Genomic DNA, 6,221 nt, shown 5'->3' with positions numbered 1-6,221 from the left:
CTCTCTTAAATATTGGGGGCTTTTTCCAAACTAAGCTTCTTTTGCATCTTATTTTTTAAATTAGGCCTAGTTTGGACGGATTTTTCAAACTAGGCTAAAGCGCTATTACAAATCGCGTTTTCACTGTTTGGAGCCCAAAATTTGATGAATAGTGAAAGCGCTATTGCAAAACGCGCTTTTAATTAAGAAATCGCTGTTTCAAATCGCGCTTTTAACATAAAAAAAAAATTCTGAAAAAACACTATTTTAAATCGCGTTTTTACTGTGCATATAATTTTTTTTTTTTTTTTATAGAAAACGTTATTTCAAATGACGTTTCTACTGTTGAACCAAGACCAACCCACACTCTGACATACAAAGACACCCACACACACCCAACAGTGAAGCATTGAAATAATATAATTTTTATATATAATAATAATTTATAATAATTAATTATATAATTTTTATAATTTTTGTAAATATAAATCATTTTTAAGTTATGGATGGTTTGATTTATAATACGTATGTAAGGGTAAAAATTTTTATAATCAAAAATAATTTTTGCAATTTTTATAATCAAAAATAATTTATAAATTATCAAAAATAATTTATCATACGTATGTATTTACTTTAAATAAATTATATATAATACGTATGTATTATATATATAATTTTTATATGTTTACTTTAAATAAATTATTTTTGATACGTATGTATTATATATATAATACGTATATATTATATATATAATTTTTATTTATTTATATATTTACGTTAAATAAATTATTAATAAATATATAATAATTATTTTATAAAATAAATTATTAATAAAAATTATTGATTGTAAAATATATTATTAATAAAAATTATAATAAAAAATAATTTATAAATTATCAAAAAGAATTTATAATACGTATGTATTACAAAATTTTTTATAATAATTTACAATACGTATGTATTATATATATAATTTTTATATATTTACTTTAAATAAATTATTTTTCATACGTATGTATTATATATATAATACGTATGTATTATATATATAATTTTTATATATTTATATATTTACGTTAAATAAATTATTAATAAATATATAATAATTATTTTATAAAATAAATTATTAATAAAATTTTATAATGCATATGTATTATAAATTTTTTTATAATAATTTATAATACGTATGTATTATTTAAATCTTTACATTTTTTATTTAAAATTTTTTACAGTAAACCCATCTTCACATTTTATAATACGTATGTATTATTCAAAAATAATTTATAAAAATTTATAATTAATACGTATGTAAATAATTTAATACATATCTTCACATTTACATTTATAGTAAACCCATCTTCACATTTACATACGTATGGTTTAAGGGTAAAAAATTTGATAAATGATAAATCAAACCATCCATAACCTAAAATTTTTTACCCTTACATACGTATGGTTTAAATAATTTATAAAAATTATTGCCGTACGCATGTAAAAATTGATTATAAAAATTGCAAAAACTATTTATAAATTGATTATAATGTTTATAAATTATTTAAAAATATATAATAAATAATTATTAATAAAAATTATAATCAATTTATTTTATAAAGTAATCAATTTATTTTACAATCAATAATTTTTATTAATAATTTATTTTATAAAATAATTATTATATATTTATTAATAATTTATTTAAAGTAAATATATAAATATATAAAAATTATATATATAATACATACGTATTATATATATAATACATACGTATCAAAAATAATTTATTTAAAGTAAACATATAAAAATTATATATATAATACATACGTATTATATATAATTTATTTAAAGTAAATACATACGTATTATAAATTATTTTTTATTATAAAAATTACAAAAATTATTTTTGATTATGAAAATTTTTACCCTTACATACGTATTATAAATCAAATCATCCATAACCTAAAAATGATTTATATTTACAAAAATTATAAAAATTATATAATTGATTATTATAAATTATTATTATATATAAAAATTATATTATTTCAATGCTTCACTGTTGGGTGTGTGTGGGTGTCTCTGTATGTCAGAGTGTGGGTTGGTCTTGGTTCAACAGTAGAAACGTCATTTGAATTAACGTTTTCTATAAAAAAATAAATAAATAAAATATTATATGCACAGTAAAAACGCAATTTAAAATAGCGTTTTTTTCAGAAAAAAATTTTTATGTTAAAAGTGCGATTTAAAACAGCGATTTCTTAATTAAAAGCGCGTTTTGCAATAGCGCTTTCACTATTCATCAAATTTTGAGTTTCAAACAGTGAAAACGTGATTTGTAATAGCGCTTTAACTTAGTTCGGGAATTCCGTCAAAACTAGGCCTAGTTTGGGAAATAAGATGCAAAAGAGGCTTAGGCCTCGTTTGGAGACTGACTATTTTAGCCAAAAAGTCAAAAAGTCAACTAAAACTAGTCACATCACCTCTCTACTTTTCTGTACATCTTTTTATAAAAAGTCAAAAAATTATTAAAATAGTATGTTCCCAAACGATGCCTTAGTTTGGAAAAAGCCCCTAAGTATTGCATACATAATTGTGAGCTATAGTGAGAAAACAAAGAATGCTTGACCAAAAAAAATAATATAAAATCACTTGGCCTGGTTTTGAGTTTTTGAGTTAGTGATTTTTATTTTTATATTTTAGTCCCAAAAAAATTAGATGGTCCTAACCCAAATGCACATAAAAATATAAATATTTGTAGAGAAATTAAAAAAATTCAATAAATGCATAAAAATATGAAAATGTACTGAATTTTTATATTTAGTTAATTTTTTAAGATTGAAAAAGAATATAGAAAGGAAAAAAATTCAATAAATATATAAAAATATGAAAATGTACTTAATTTTTATCTTTTGTATTTAGTTAATTTTTTTAAGAATGAAAAAACGGAGGGGAGCTCGTCTAGAAAGGAGTGGATTGACTTTTTAATTTTTTTGACTTTTTGGCTAGGGTTAAGAGCCTCGTTTAGAAAGGATTTTTTTTATTTTTTTGACTTTTTATAAGAGAAAGAATGTAATGACTATGAGATGGATTTGATATTTTGTCTTATTGATTTAAAAAGTTTATTTTATCAAACCCAACCCAACCCATCTTTCCAAACAAAGGCTAAGATTATTATACATTATTTTAAGGGTGGATTACAAACACAACCCCTGAAGTTTAATTAAATTACAAATTATCCCTGTGATTTTAGAAATTATATTATGCCCTTTAAAGTTTTTAATTTCATAACAAATAAGTCATTTTATTAATAAATCATTAAGTTAATTAACAGTTTTTAATAATATTAAAATTTTATTTCAATTAATGATTCAGATAGTTTTATTAGTGTATAAGTGAACAGTTAGAAATTTTACTTTTTTAATTAATTCTGCTAAATAAAAAATTCTAACAGGAAGTTATTTGTAATTTTTTAAATTACAGGAAACAATTTTTATTTTAAACAAATTTTAAGAAATGTTTTTGTAATTTGCTCTTATTTTAAAACAAAATATATAATATTTTTATTTTTTTCTTTTATGGCAAAAAAAATAAAATAAAATAAGAGTTCAACAAAATCTTACATATTATAGGGTTTCTCAGTCACTGTGCGTAGTTTCTCTCTCTTTTGCCGCTTCACCTCTCACTTTCTCGACGACGGTTCCCGCCATCTTGTTTCCGGTGAGTCTCCTACTTTTCCTCTCTCTCTCTCTCTCTCTCTCTCTCTCTCTCTCTCTCTCTCTCTCTCTCTTCTGTGAATCTCTCTTTTGTGTTTTGTCTTTGTATCTTTTGGATTTCTGTTTTCTTCATTCTTGACTAGCTAGGGTTTTTGGGGTTTCTGTTTCCCTTTTTGTTGACTATTGTTTTTGTTGGAAGTGGGTTTTGGCTTATGTTTTGTTTGGATGACCCAAATTCTGCTAAAAAAAATAGATTATTAATGGAGATTGTTGGAAAATGATTACTGGAAAAAGCCAATTGCTGCTGAAAAAACTAGAGCGTTTTGGGTTTCTGAGAAAAAAAAAACATTACTAACCTGTTGAGGGTGTATGTATATGTACAATTAATGACTAGAATTGTGCATAATTTGTTAAATTATTTCGAATCATTCTTTTTCTTGTCAGGTTTCCATTTTTTTTCCCCCCATTCTCTCTCAAAACAAAATCCAAAAGCATGAGTGCTTGCTTTTACTGTTAAACAGTCAAAAGCGAAAAAAACAAAACTCTAATGCATGGGAAATTCACCTTGTTACATGTGTTTGTGGTAAATGTTACTTATTTTTATGGTAGGAGTTACAAAAATTTGTGGTTGAGAAATGAAGCTATGCATTTTTGTGATGATGTACACATTTTATGATTAGAAAATGTTTGGAGAAAAAAATATGTAACATTTGCCACAAAAAAGATGTAACAGATGCATATGGTACACATCTTTTGAAGGGTGTGTACCAGTGTTTCCCCTAATGCATACATAAATAAAGTCAGTAATGTGTGATTGAGCCTGTGGATACATATTACTACACTACATACATATACGACATGTAATTGAAAGTTAGAAAAATATTAAATATTGTGGAAATAATAAATAATTAATCAATTTAGGCCTTTTTTTCTGATAAATAAACAAATTTTATAAAGAAAGTATTAAGATGATATAAAGAATACAAAAAGGCAACCCCACATAGGGGCAAAAGACAAACCCTAACCATTTACACCATCCAAAAATCTAAAAAAATAAACTTATCTGGATCAAACTTCCTCTCCATCTAACTATACAAAACTACGAGAAGACGACTCTCTAACCAAGAAGCACCATGATAAATCTCTTGAAAAGTTTCCTTATTCCACTCCAATCAAACAACCACATCAAATAAAACGGCGCCAACACCTACACCCGCCGGCAAAAAGCGAACAAATAAAATCCCATACTGAACAATGAAGAAACAAATGATCCACTGTCTCCACATTCATACAACACATACAACATCCATTTTCTAAAACATGCCCACGCTGCATCAAGTTATCCAATGTGAGATTCTGCCCTAAAGCCGTCGTCCACATGAAAAAAGCTACCTTAGATGGAACACCCAACACCCAAATACTCTTCCAAGGAAAAGTCTTTCCTACTTCCCCTGCCAAACCCTAATAAAATGAAGAAACTGAAAACCGCCCGTTTGCACTTGCACCACTCCACACCATAACATCCTGCCCTACTCTAGCAATCCCCAACCCATGCAAAAAATCTCATATCTCCACGAGCTGAGTAACCTTGCAATCTTGCACCTATCGCCGAAGCTGAACATCCCAAACCACCACACCCTCGTCCCCCAAATAAGATGCCACCATTGACCCCCAATCAACCGCAATATTAAAAATCAAAGGAACGCTGTCTTCCAATAAAACTCCACCACGCCACCTGTCCTTCTAGAACCGCACCTTCCTCCCATCACCCATCCGAAACCCTATCCAATTCCAAAACTCCACTTTCCCCAACCAAATCCCTTTCTATAAACCACAACCATGAGTACTAGTCACATCTCTAGAAACTCAATCCCCCCTTCCCATCCTATACTTAGAAGCCACCACCTTACGCCATAACCTATCTTGCTTCCAAGCAAAACGCCACAACCACTTACCCAACAAGGCTCTATTAAAAGTCACCAAACACCTAATGCCCAAACCCCTAAACCCCCTACTTTTTTAGATTGACAGATCTACCCCCAATCAACCAAATGATACCTAAACTCATCCTCTCCACTACCCCATAGAAAATCAAACGTTAATAATAATCAAAACCTTTTGTTTTAGAAATACACCGAAACAACTCTCAAAATTGATTTGTAAATGGACCATTGAATCAAGTCAGTTGACTGATTTCTTTCATACTTGTGAGAAGGAGATTAGATGGTGCAAGTTGCAAGTGAAAGGAGATTTAAAGAGTGAGAAAGGTGAGGCAGTTGTTTATTTATTGGGAGGTACATTGCTTTTTAAATTGTGCATTTTCATATTTGCTTCATAATTTACAAATGGATAATGGTTTAGAATACAAAAACTGAATTGTTTTGAGGATAATAACTGTCATAAAAAAGCTATTACATATTTTCATTTTTTTTTTTGGCTCACACCAAATAGGGTGTTGGCTTTATATAATAGTTTAGAGTAAGAATTTGTTAAATGTTTTCATAGTTTAATTTTGGTGTGTGTACAAGAATT

General features: G+C 26.8%; 1 protein-coding gene across 1 annotated transcript in view; it reads left to right on the top strand.

Moving 5' to 3' along the window:
• Positions 1–3,591: 3,591 nt before the first annotated feature.
• LOC114280936 (protein ALP1-like) overlaps positions 3,592–6,221 on the top strand; it is a 6,149-nt gene continuing 3,519 nt past the window's right edge. Inside the window, exon 1 of the mRNA XM_028223344.2 lies at positions 3,592–3,693. The gene's annotated coding sequence lies outside the window, so the exon portion shown is untranslated. The remainder of the gene's footprint in view (positions 3,694–6,221) is intronic.

The sequence above is a fragment of the Camellia sinensis genome, chromosome 1, assembly GCF_055761805.1.
Source record: "Camellia sinensis isolate YWXY chromosome 1, ASM5576180v1, whole genome shotgun sequence".
Taxonomy (NCBI): Eukaryota; Viridiplantae; Streptophyta; class Magnoliopsida; order Ericales; family Theaceae; genus Camellia; species Camellia sinensis.
This window is presented reverse-complemented; position numbering and strand designations above follow the sequence as displayed.